Source organism: Eumetopias jubatus, unplaced genomic scaffold, assembly GCF_037043125.1.
Source record: "Eumetopias jubatus isolate StellerSeaLion01/CBP00866 unplaced genomic scaffold, mEumJub1_p1.0 scaffold_2, whole genome shotgun sequence".
NCBI lineage: Eukaryota > Metazoa > Chordata > Mammalia > Carnivora > Otariidae > Eumetopias > Eumetopias jubatus.
In genome coordinates, this window is record NW_028274808.1 from 162,709,275 (window position 1) to 162,721,741 (window position 12,467).

General features: G+C 39.3%; 1 protein-coding gene and 1 pseudogene across 2 annotated transcripts in view; both read left to right on the forward strand.

Moving 5' to 3' along the window:
• TEC (tec protein tyrosine kinase) overlaps positions 1 to 12,467 on the forward strand; it is a 142,587-nt gene that overhangs the window by 70,117 nt on the left and 60,003 nt on the right. The gene's annotated exons all lie outside the window — the stretch shown is intronic.
• On the forward strand, positions 2,222 to 2,583 carry LOC114206660 (eukaryotic translation initiation factor 1 pseudogene; annotated as a pseudogene).

Below are 12,467 nucleotides of genomic sequence, written 5' to 3' on the forward strand. Positions count from 1 at the left end.
ATTTGGCCTTTACACATCAAGACACGGGGGCACAGTGGAACATGAAATGGCAGAGAGAAGGTTCAAGGTTTAGTTTTGGCTCTGCTAGCCAGTTTGACCTTGGGGAGGTCATTAATCCAGTCAGTGCCCCAGTTTCTACCTTAAAAGGAGGAAATTGGATTTATGCGAATAATTCACGGGAATCTTTTTCATGGCCACATGTGATTCTTAGATCTTAAAGTAGTTATTAATGTCCACGTATATTGGCAGTGGTTGTTGGCTGTGGGGAATAGGAGACCCTCCCCTCCTTGCTTTCTGCTCAGACTTTGGAACTTCCCTGTTCTCAGCCTTGAGCCTCACCCCTGCCTCTGAGCAGCCATGTTCTGGTGTGTGGATAGTGGTGTTTCACTGTTTTTTCAACCTGCATTTCTTTGATTACTACAGAGGATGAGCAAGTCTGCATATTTTCAGTGTCCATTGGCATTTACTCCCTGTTGAAGCGCCCATTTAGATATTTTTCCTCCTTTTTTCTTTCTTTTTTTAAAAAAAATATTTTATTTGTTTATTTGTCAGAGAGAAATTGAGAGCTGGAGCAGGGGGAGTGGGCAGAGGGAGAAGCAGGCTCCCTGCCAAGCAAGGAGCCTGATGTGGAACTCGATCCCAGGACCCTGGGATCATGACCTGGGCTGAAGGCAGACCTTAACCGACTGAACCATCCAGGCGTCCCCCTCCTTTTTTCAATTCGGTTTTCTACCCTTTCTTATTTATTTTTAAAAGCTATAACATAGGGGCGCCTGGGTGGCTCAGTTGGTTAAGGGTCTGCCTTCGGCTCAGGTCATGATCCTGGGGTCCTGGGATTGAGCCCCACATCGGGCTCCCTGCTCTCTCTCCCACTCCCCCTGCTTGTGTTCCCTCTCTCACTGTGTCTCTCTATGTCAAATAAATAAACAAAATCTTAAAAAAAAGATATATGTGTTCTGAATCAAACTCCTTGTTCATATATGCTTTGCAGATACTTGTTTGCACTTTGTGGCTTGTTTTTTAATTCTCCTAATGCTTTTTTTTTGCTTATTGTGGTAAAATACAGATAAAACTTCCACTGTAACCATTTTATTTTATTTTATTTATTTTATTAAAGATTTTATTTATTTATTTGACAGAGAGAGAGACAGTGAGAGAGGGAACACAAGCAGGGGGAGTGGGAGAGGGAGAAGCAGGCTTCCGGCTGAGCAGGAAGCCCGATGCGGGGCTCGATCCCAGGACCCTGGGATCATGACCTGAGCCGAAGGCAGACGCCCAACGACTGAGCCACCCAGGCGCCCCGCATTGTAACCATTTTAAACTGTACAGTTCAGTGGCAGTAAGTGCAATGATCATGTTGTGCTATAATCACCACTCTCTAGTTCCAAAGCTTTTCCTCACCCCAAACAGAAACCTTGAGAAAGTCCTGTATGCACATTGAGAAGAATGTGTATTCTGGTGCTTCTGGATGGAATGTTCTGTAAATATCTGTTAAGTCCGGGATGCCTGGGTGGCTGAGTCGGTTAAGCATCTGCCTTTGGCTCAGGTCATCATCCTAGAGTCTGGGAGCCTGCTTCTCCCTCTGCTGGCTGCTTCCCCTGCTTGTGCTCTCTCTCTCTCTCTCTCTTTTTCTTTCTCTCTCTGACAAATTAAAAAAAAAAATCTGTTAAGTTCATCTGGTCTAACGTGTCATTTAAGGCTGATATTTGCTTATTGATTTTCTGTCTGGATGCTCTATTCATTGATGCAAGCGGGGGTATTAAAGACCCCTAGTATTACTGTATTTCTGTATATTTTTACCTTTAAGTCTGTTAATATTTGCTTTATATATTTAGGTACTCCTATGTTGGGTGCATGAATATTTATAAATGTTATTCCTCTTGTTGGAATCACCCCTTTATTATTATGTAATGCCATTCTTTGATTCTCATTACAATCTTTGTTTTAAAATCTATTTTTTTTCTGAAGTAAGTGTAGCTACCCTAACATTCCTTTGGTTTCCATTTGCATGTAACATCTTTTTCCATCCCTTCACTTTCAGTCTGTTTGTGTCTTTACATCTAGAATGAGTCTCTTGGCCCCAGTCACTGAACCACTTCCGAGGACTCAGCGGTACCCCGCTTAAGCCCCCTTGCTTCCTGATGTTCCTTCCCCTGTGCCTGCCTTCTCCCTCCACTGCCTTCTGCAGGCCATTTCCACCCAGGAAAAGGAATCGCATCTTATGTCTGTTATCGGGAACCTCCACTCTTTTCAACCCATTTGCTGATGCAAGTAAGGGTGATGATCTGCTTCCTGCTGGCACTGAGGATTATATCCATATAAGAATCAACAGAGAACCAGCAGGAAGACCCTTACTGCTGTCCAACGGATCGCTGATGATTATGATAAAAAGAAGCTAGGAAGGCGTTTAAGAAGAAATTTGTTTGTAATGGTACTATAATTGAATATCCAGAGTATGGAGAAGTATTTCAGCTACAGGGTGACCAGTGCAAGAACATATGCCAATTCAGAGAGATTGGACTGGCTGAGGACGACCAGCTGGAGGTTCATGGTTTTAAGTGCTTTTGGCTCACTGAAGCTTAAGTGAGGATTTCCTTGAAATGAGTAGAATTTCCCTTCTGTCTCTTGTTACAAGTTTAAAAACCTCACAGCTTGTGTGATGTAACCATTTGGGATCTGCTTTTAACTTGGACTAGTGTAACTCCTTCATGCAATAAACTGAAAAGAACCAAAAGGAAAAAAAAAATTCTCTTATAGGCAGCATATATGTAGGTCTTGTTTTTTATTTTTATTTTTTTTAATACCTATAGCCACTCAGTGTCTTTTGATTGGAGAATTTAGTTCATTTACACTTGAAGTAATTATTGATAGCTCTGTATTTATTGCCATTTTATTAATTGTTTTCTGGCTGTTTTTGTAGTTCCTTTTCTGTTCCCTTTTTTTTCGCTTGTTCTCTGTCTTTTGATGATTTTCTTTAATGGTATATTTATGTTCCTTTGTCTCTGTCTTTTTTGTATTTACTATAGGTTTTTGCATTGTGATTATCATGAGATGTACATATAACAACTTATATATTTTAAATTGATAACTTAAGTTTGATCACATTCTAAAACTCTACATTTTTAGTCTTCTCCCATGCGTTATGTTTTTGATGTCACATTTTACTCTTATGTATCCATTACTAATAATTGTAATCATAGTTATTTTTACTACTCTTGTCTTTTAATCTTCATACTACATTTGTAAGTGATTAACCCACTACGTTTACTGTATATTTACCTTTCCAGTGAGATTTATTCTTTCATGTTTTCTTGTTCCTAATTAGTACCCTTTCTTTTCTGTTCAAAGATGTTCCTTTAACATTTTTTTTTATTGAAGATTTTATTTATTTATCTGAGAGAGAGAGAGAGCATGGGAGAGGGGAGGTCAGAGGGAGAAGCAGACTCCCCGCCGAGCAGGGAGCCCGATGTGGGACTCGATCCTGGGACTCCAGGATCATGACCTCATCTGAAGGCAGTCGCTTAACCAACTGAGCCACCCAGGCGCCCACCTTTAACATTTCTTGTAAAGCCATGGGGCACCTGGGTGGCTTAGTCGGTTGAGCAGCTGACTCTTGATTTCACCTCAGATCGTGGTATCAGGTTCCTGGGATCAAGCCCCATGTGGGGTGCGTACTCAGTGGGGAGTCTGCTTGGGATTCTCTCTCTCCCTCTTCCTCTACCCCTCCCCCTGCTCTCTCTTTCTCTCAAAGAAATAATTAAATGTTAAAAAAAACCCACACTTCTTGTAAGGCCTGTTTAGTGGTGATGAACTTGTTTGGCTTTTCTTATGTGAAAAACTCTATCTCTCCTTTAATTCTGAATAACTTTGTTGGGTAGAATATTCTTGGTTGGACATTTTTTTCTTTCAGCTCTCTGATTTTATTGTGCCACTCTCTTATGGACTGTAAAGTTTCTGCTGAAAAATCTGATAGTCTCATTGGACTTCCCTTGTATGTGACAAATTTTTTTTTTCTTGCTGCTTTTAGATTCTTTCCTTGTCTTTAACTTTTGATATTTTAATTAGAATGTATCTTGGTTCGGGTCTCTTTGGGTTCATCTTATTGAACTCTAGTCTTCCTGGCTCTTGATACCCGTTTCACTTCCCATATTAGGGGAGTTTTCACCCATTATTTCTTTAAATAAGATTCTGCCCCTTTCTCTCTCACTCCTCCTGGGATCCCTATAATGTGAATGTTAGTCTGTTTGATATTGTTCCATAAGTCCCTTGAGCTGTCTTCACTTTATTTAAATTCTTTTTTTCTTTTGGCTGCTCTGATAGGGTGACTTCTACTGCCTTGTTTTGAGTTCACTGATGTTTTCTTCTGCTTCATCTAGTCTGCTGTTGAACCCCTCTAGTGTATTTCTCAGTTCAGTTATTGTATTCTTCAGCTCTGTGACTTCCACTTGATATTTTTGTATATTTCTTATCTCCTTTGTTGAAATTCTCACTGGGTTCATCCATTCTTCTCCCAGTTCAATGGGCATCTTTATAACCATTACTTTGAATTCTTTATCAGGTAAATTACTTACCTCTATTTTAGTAAGGCTTTTTTTTAGTTTTTATCTTGTTCTTTAATTGGGAACATATTTCTCTGTTTCTTCATTTTTCTTGACTCTCCGTTTTGGTTTCTATGCAGTAGGTGCAACACACACCTTTCCCAGGTCTAAAGGAATGGTCTCATGTAGGACATGAACTTTGTCATTCAACCTTGCTCTAGATCTTGTTTGTGCTTGCCCAAGCAGCCTATGATATTTTTAATAGCTCCCAGTAGTTGAGGGTATGCCAAGACCTGTCACTATCCCACAGGGGAAGAGGATCTCAGCACTTAGATTTAGGATGATTGGAAGCCAGACCCATAGACAACAGCTTTTAAAAGTATGCAAATATACACACTCCTATTGGACCATGAGCATAAGCCCCATTGGCCACCAGAGCCAGGCTATCTGGAGGTGTCCTTTGGGCAGCAGTTGCAAAAATGGGGACTCCATATGAGTATGTAAGTTATTTTCTTGGAGAAGTTTTTTTCTGGGATAGATCATGTGGTAGAAACAAGTCTAAATAAATTTAAGAGAATTAAAATCATTTCAAGCATCTTTTCTGATCACAGTGGTATGAAAGTAGTAATCAGTTATGTGAAGAAAACTGGAAAATTCACAAATATTAGGAGATTAAACAACATGCTACTGAACTACCAATGGGTCAAAGAAGAAATCAAAAGAGAAATAAAAAAATACATTGAGGCAAATGAAAATAAAAATATAACATACCAAAATTTATGGAATGCAACAAAAAAGTTCTGAGAAGGGAATACATAGTGATAAATGCATACCTCAAGAAGTCAGAAAGGTCTAAAATAAACAGCCTAACTTTATACCTCAAGGAACTAAAAAAAGAACAAATGAAGCCCAAAGTTAGAAGAAGGAAGGAAATAACAAAGATTAGAGCAGAAGTAAAGGAAATAGGGACTAAACAAGCAAAAAAAAAAAAAAAAAAAAGGTCAGTGAAGTTAAGAGCTGATTCTTTGAAAACATAAAATCAACAAAATGAGAAACAAAAAGGCTGTTAATAACTGACACCACAGAAATACAGAGGATCATAAGAAACTACTGTGAACCATTATATACCACCAAACTGAACAACTTAGAAGAAATTAATAAATTCCTAGAAACATACCCCCTACCAAGACTGAGTCATGATGAAATAGAAAATCTGAACAGACCAATTACTAGGAAGGAGATTGAATCAGTACTCAAAAACTTGTCAACAAACAAAAGCCCAGGACAAATTGGCTTTACTGATGAATTCTACCAAATATTCAAAGAAGAATTAATACCAACCCTTCTCAAACTCTTCTAAGAAATAGAAGAGAAAGGAATTCTTCCAAACTCATTTTATGAGGCCACATTGCCCTGGTATCTAAAACCAGACAAGAATGTCACAAGAAAAGGACGCCTGGGTGGCTTAGTTGGTTAAGCAGCTGCCTTCGGCTCAGGTCATGATCCCAGGGTCCTGGGACCGAGCCGTGTCGGACTCCTTGCTGGGCAGGGAGGCTGCTTCTCCCCTGCCTGCTGTTCCCCTTGTTTGTGCTTGCTCTCTCTCTCTGTCAAATAACTAAATAAAATCTTAAAAAAAAAAAGAATGTCACAAGAAAAGAAAATTACAGGGCAATATCCCTTATGAACATAGATGTAAAAATTCTCAACAAAGTATCAGTGCACTGAATTTAACAATATGTTAAAAGTATTATATGCCGTGATCAAGTGGAATGTATTCTAGGGATTCAAAGATGGTTCAACATCTGCAAGTCAGTCGATGTGATATGCTACATTAACAAAATGATGGATAAAAATCATATAGTCATCTCAATAGATGCAGAAAAAGAATTTGAGAAAATTCAAATTCCATTTATGATATAAACTCTCAACAGGGGTGCCTGGGTGGCTCAGTTGGTTAAGCGTCTGCCTTCGGCTCAAGTCACGATCTCAGGGTCCTGGGATCAAGCCCCACATTGGGCTCCCTGCCCAGCGGGGTGTCTGCTTCTCCCTCTGCCCCTCCACATGCTCATGCTCTCTCTCAAATAAATAAATAAAATCTTAAAAAAAAACTCAACAAAGCAAATATAGGGGGAACATATCTCAACACAATAAAGGCCATATATGACAAGCTCACAGCTAACATCATACTCAGTAGTGAAAAGCTAAAAGCTTTTCATCTAATATCAGGAACAAGGCAAGGATGTCCACTCTCACCAGTATTACTCAACATAGTATTGGAAGTCCTAGCCAGAACTATTAGGCAAGAAAAAGAAATAAAAGACATGCAGATTGGAAAGGAAGAAATAAGACTATCACTATTTGCAGATGACATGACATTATATACAAAAGAACTCATGAAAAAACTGTTAGAACTAATAAATGAATTTAGTAAAGTTGTAGGACACAAAATCAATACAAAAAAATCTGTTGCATTTCTATACACTAATAAAAAACTCTCAGAGACATTAAGAAAATAATCCCATTTAAATTACATCAAAAAGAGGGGCACCTGGGTGGCTCAGTTGGTAAAGTGACTGCCTTTGGCTCAGGTCATGATCCTGGAGTCCCAGGATTGAGTCCCACATCAGGCTCCCTGCTCACCAGGGAGTCTGCTTCTCCCTCTGACCCTCTTCCCTCGTGCTCTCTATCTCTCATTCTCTCTCTCAAAAAAATAAATAAAATCTTTAAAAAAAATAAATTACATCAAAAAGAATAAAATTCCTAGGAATCAATTTCACCTGTTTGCTGAAAACTACAAGACATTAATGAAAGCAATTGAAGAAGAGACAAATAAATGGAAAGATATTCCATGATCCTGAATTGGAGGAATTAATATTGTTAAAATGTCTATACTGCCCAAAGTGATTTACAGATTCAGTGCAATTCCAATCAAAATTCCAATGGCATTCTTCACAGAAATGGAACAATCCTAAAATTTGTATGGAAACACAAAAGACTCCAAACAGCTAAAGCAATCTTGAGAAAGAAGAACAAAGCTGGAGGTATGACACTCCCTGATTCCAAACTATGTTACAAAGCTATAGTAATCAAAACAGTATGGTACAGGCATAAAAACAGACATATAGATTAATAGAGCAGAATAGGAGCCCCCAAAGAAACCTGTGCATATATGATCAGTTAATTTATGAAAAGGAGCCAACAGTACACACTGGGGAAAGGACAGTCTCTCTAATAAATGGCGTTTGGAAACTGGACAGCCACATGCAACAGAATGAAATCAGACCACTTTCTTAACACCATACACAAAAATTAATTCAAAATGGGTGAAGGACTTGAGCATAAGACCTGAAACCATAAAAATCCCAGAAGAAAACATAGGTGGTAATCCTTGATATAGTCTTGGAGATGATTTTTTGATTATGACACCATAGGTAAAGGAAAATAAACCAAAAATAAACAAAGGGGACTACATCAAACTAAAAAAGCTTCGGCACATTCAAAGGAAACCATCAACAAAATGAAAAGGCAACCTACTGAATGGGAGAAAATATTTGCAAATCATATATATGATAAGGGGTTAATATCCAAAATATATAAAGAATTCATACAAGTCAAGCAAAAAAATCCCATCTGATTAAAAAATGGACAGAAGATCTGAATACATATTTTTCCAAAGTAGACATACAGATGGCCAACAGGTACATCAAAAGATGCTCAACATCACTAACAGTCAGGGAAATCACAATGAGATATCCCTTCACACCTGCTAGAATGGCTGTTATCAAAGGCACAAGAAATAACAGGTGTTGGTGAGATGTGGAGAAGTGGGAACTCCTGTGCTTTGTTGGTGGGAATGTGAATTGGTGCAGACACTATGGAAAACAATATGGAAGTTCCTTAAAAAATTATAAATAGAACTACCATATGATCCAGCAATTCCAGGGTATTTATCTGAAGAAAAAAAAGAACACTAACTCAAAAAGGTATATGCACCCCCATGTTCATTGCAGCATTATTTACAATAGCCAAGATAAGGAAACAACCTAAGTGTTCATTGATGGGTGAATGGATAAAGAGGAGGTGGTATGTATATACATACATACATAGCCATAAAAAAGAATGAAATCTTGTCATTTGCAACAACATGGATGGGACCTCAAGGGCATTGTGCTAAGTGAAATAAATCAGTCAGAGCAAGACAAATATTGTATGAGTTCTCTTATATGTGGAATCTAAAAAATAAAACCAAAAACCCAACAATGACAAGAAAACCAAGCTTATGGATATAGAGAACAGATTGGTGATTGCCCAAGGTGGGGGTTGGGGGTAAGAGAAATGGTGAAGGGGGCAGGGGATTAAATATTTAAAATAGTTTAAAAATAAAGTGATCAGGAGCAAAAAAAAAATTACAGCAAAACTTAGAATTCATAGTTTCTCTTATTTTACATAAAAAATTCATTAAAGCATCTTTTGAAAGTAAAAATGAGCTGCTTCCCATATATTCTGTGAGATAATCCATTGGTTCCTAAATTGCAATAAAAATTGCATCTCCTTTATAGGGACACCTGCACATCACTAGAAGTATTTTTTGTTCTCTTTGTTTTTATTCAGAAAGAGGTTTAATTAGATTCTTTGCTAATTGTTTTTAGTCCCTAAATTTAAATTACTAAGCTCTACACATAACATTCTGCACTTTTACCTCTAGCATTTGAGAGTCTCTATGGCTATCAAAGGTTAGAATCAGGAGTCAGCAAACTTGGGGTCCAGTGCTGGTTTGGTCTTGAGGGATCAGGGAGTCACATAATTACTCTGAAGATCAATAATCTTGAGCCTGAAGGGCAGAGGCAGGGGGAATAGCATCTGCCTTACCTATTTCACATAGTTGTGAAAATCTTACTAGAAAATGGGAGTGAAAACATTTTGCATCTTTAACAAAATAGTTATCATTATTAATGCTCATTTGTCATTATTTTTCAATCATCTGAAAAGTCAGGTCATATTAGGTCACATAAATCCAGGTGGCACAAAATTACATAATTAACACTTGAAAACCTGCATGTAGCTTCAGTCATTCCTCAAAACAAAAGAAAGAAAAAAACAGCTGGAAGCTATCAAGGTCACTAAAATATTCAAAGGGAAGGGCTGCCAGTGTAAACAAATAGACTAAACATTGTAGAATCCTAAAGACTGATGATACAAGGAAGGCCATGAGAGGAAAGCAATGGATGGATAGAGAGAAAGGGAAGGAAGGAGGGAAGGAAGGAAGGTAGGAGGGAGGGAAGGAAGGAAGGAGGGAGGGAAGGAAGGAAGGAGGGAGGGAAAGAGGGAAGGGAGGAAGGGAGGAAGGGAGGGAGGGAGGGAGGGAGGATCATATGCATTAAGCAGTCAATCCCTAATCCCCCCTCCTCCCAGCCTCTGGCAACCACTAATCTGCCTCCTGTCCTTATGGATTTGCCTATTCTGGATATTTCATATAAATAGAATCATACAATATGTTACTTTTTGTGTGTCTGGCTTCTTTTACTTAGCATAATGTTTTCAAGATTCATTCATATCGTAGCATGTATCAGAACCTCATTCCTTTTTGTAACTAAATAATGTTCTACTATATGGATATACCACGTTTTGTTTATTCATTCATCTGTTGATGGATATTCAGGTTGTTTTCACCTTTTGGCTATTATGAATAGAGCTGCTCTGAATATTCATGTACACGTTTTTGTGTGGACCTATGTTTTCACTTCTCTTGCTGGGTCATTGGGTAACTATGTTTAACATTTTGAGGAACTGCTAAACTATCTTCCAAGGGGGCTGCAATATTTTATATTCCCCCCAGACATGTATGAGGGTTTCATTTTCTCTACATCCTCAGTAAGACACTTGTTATTCTGTCTTGTTGATTCTAGCCATCCTACTTAGTGTGAAGTGGTAGCTCATTGTGGTTTTGATTTGCATTTTCTTTATGGCTAATAGTGTTGAACATCTTTTCTTGCAGCCTATTTCTTTTTAAAATGCATATATGCTTGCTGTTTTTGGTTAGGCAAACAAACCTGTCTGGCAGGAATTCCATCTTTTTTTGATTTTTTTTTTTTTATGAAGGGTTCAGTGGTGTAGTAAATGTTTAGCAATTGGTAGTCGAGGGAGAAGCCCTGATTTTCAGCGTTTGCCAGTTTCTGGGGTGTAAATACTCCCACCATGGCAGATTTCCAGCCACCAACATGACATGGAAAGTGGAGCAGGTGGGGCACCTGGGTGGCTCAGTGGTTAAGCGTCTGCCTTCGGCTCAGGTCATGATCCCAGGGTCCTGGGATTGAGCCCCGCATCAGGCTCCCTGCTCTGTGGAAGCCTGCTTCTCCTTCTCCCACTCCCCCTGCTTGTGTTCCTTCTCTCGCTTTGTCTCTCTCTGTCAAATAAATAAATAAAATCTTAAAAAAAAAAAAGAAGTGGAGCAGGGAAGTGGTATGCACAGTAGGCTCTCATGAACTGGCATGAACTGACTCTATAACATTAGTGGAGTGAAGTGAGCCTCATTAGGGCTCCCTGGTGTTGTGCAGGGTGGGCACTGTACAACTGTAAGGCTGCCATTCACATATTAGTCTAAAGAGGAAAGGATATAATGTCATTGAGTGTCTACCACATATTTGATCTTCACCACAGTCTTTTGAGGCAGGTTTTACTCTCTTATTTTCAGAGAAATCCACAGTTTAGAGAACATGTTGATTAATTCAGTGATTCACAGCTAATAAGCATTGAAGTTGGGATTTAAATCAGGTCTTTCTTACTCTAAAACTTATACCAGGTCAGCAACTGCTTTGGAGGGATGGAGGGGGTGTCTCCAAGACCACTCCCAGGTTCTGTTATTTCTGTTGATTGCTGGGGGGACTCACAGGACTCACCATATTTTTGTACTCATTACTACCATTTATTACAGCAAAAGGGAAATCACAACACAAAATCCGCAAAGGGAAAAGGCACATGGGGTAAAGTCCAGAGGAGACCAAGCACAAGCTTGCAAGAGCCCTTTCTCAGGGGATTCACATAGGACATGCTTAAAACCTCCAGCAGTGAGTTGTGACAATACACAAAATATCAGGAAGCTCATTGGAGACTCACTCTGTGCCCAACGTTTTTTACTGGGGACTGATAAGTGATACAGGCACCCTCTGTCTAGCATGTTCCAGAATTGCAGACTCCAGAAGGCAAAAGCAGGTGCTCAGCATAAGCCATATTGTTTGTACCAACAGTTTAGGCACAGTGAGCTATTCTTACCAGTGCTGGAAATGGTGGGACCTTCCCAAGGTCCAAGTTCCCAGATGTCAGCCAAGGGCCAACTGTAGAAACGCAAGGAGGCCTTTCCAAGAATAGCAGTCTTGAGCCTGCTCTGTTTACTCTTCTCAGCACACTAACTAAATGCACAAATAGGAAAGAAAATAGAGAAAGTCCAAAGACTATGCCTGCTCATATCTTATGATGTCTGCCTTCCCCTCCTAGTGCCTGCATACAACTTGATATATGGTGGGTTTCTAATAATGGCTTCCTGAGTTGTGCACATCCTCATTTTGATACTCAGCTTCTGTGTGTGTGTGTGTGTGTGTGTGTGCGTGCGTGCGCGCACGCGTGCGTGCATGTGTGTGTGTCTGGAAAGCCTCTGTACTTGAAAGGTTCCCTGCGTTGACCCAAATCATGCTTAATTATGACTGCTTAGCCCAGACATCTCACTGTAGCTTCATAACCAGACTGAATTCTCAGTGACGTTTCTCTCCGGAAAGGCCTTCATTTGAAACACCGAGGTTTGCAATTTGTGTCTCCAGTGGAAATATTATTTCTTTTGTTCCAGTGCCCCAGACACGCTGCTTCAGACTCACTTTTACATCAGTAAACTTTGACTAAAAGTGGAACAGTTTCCTACACCTGACCTCCTCCGTGTCT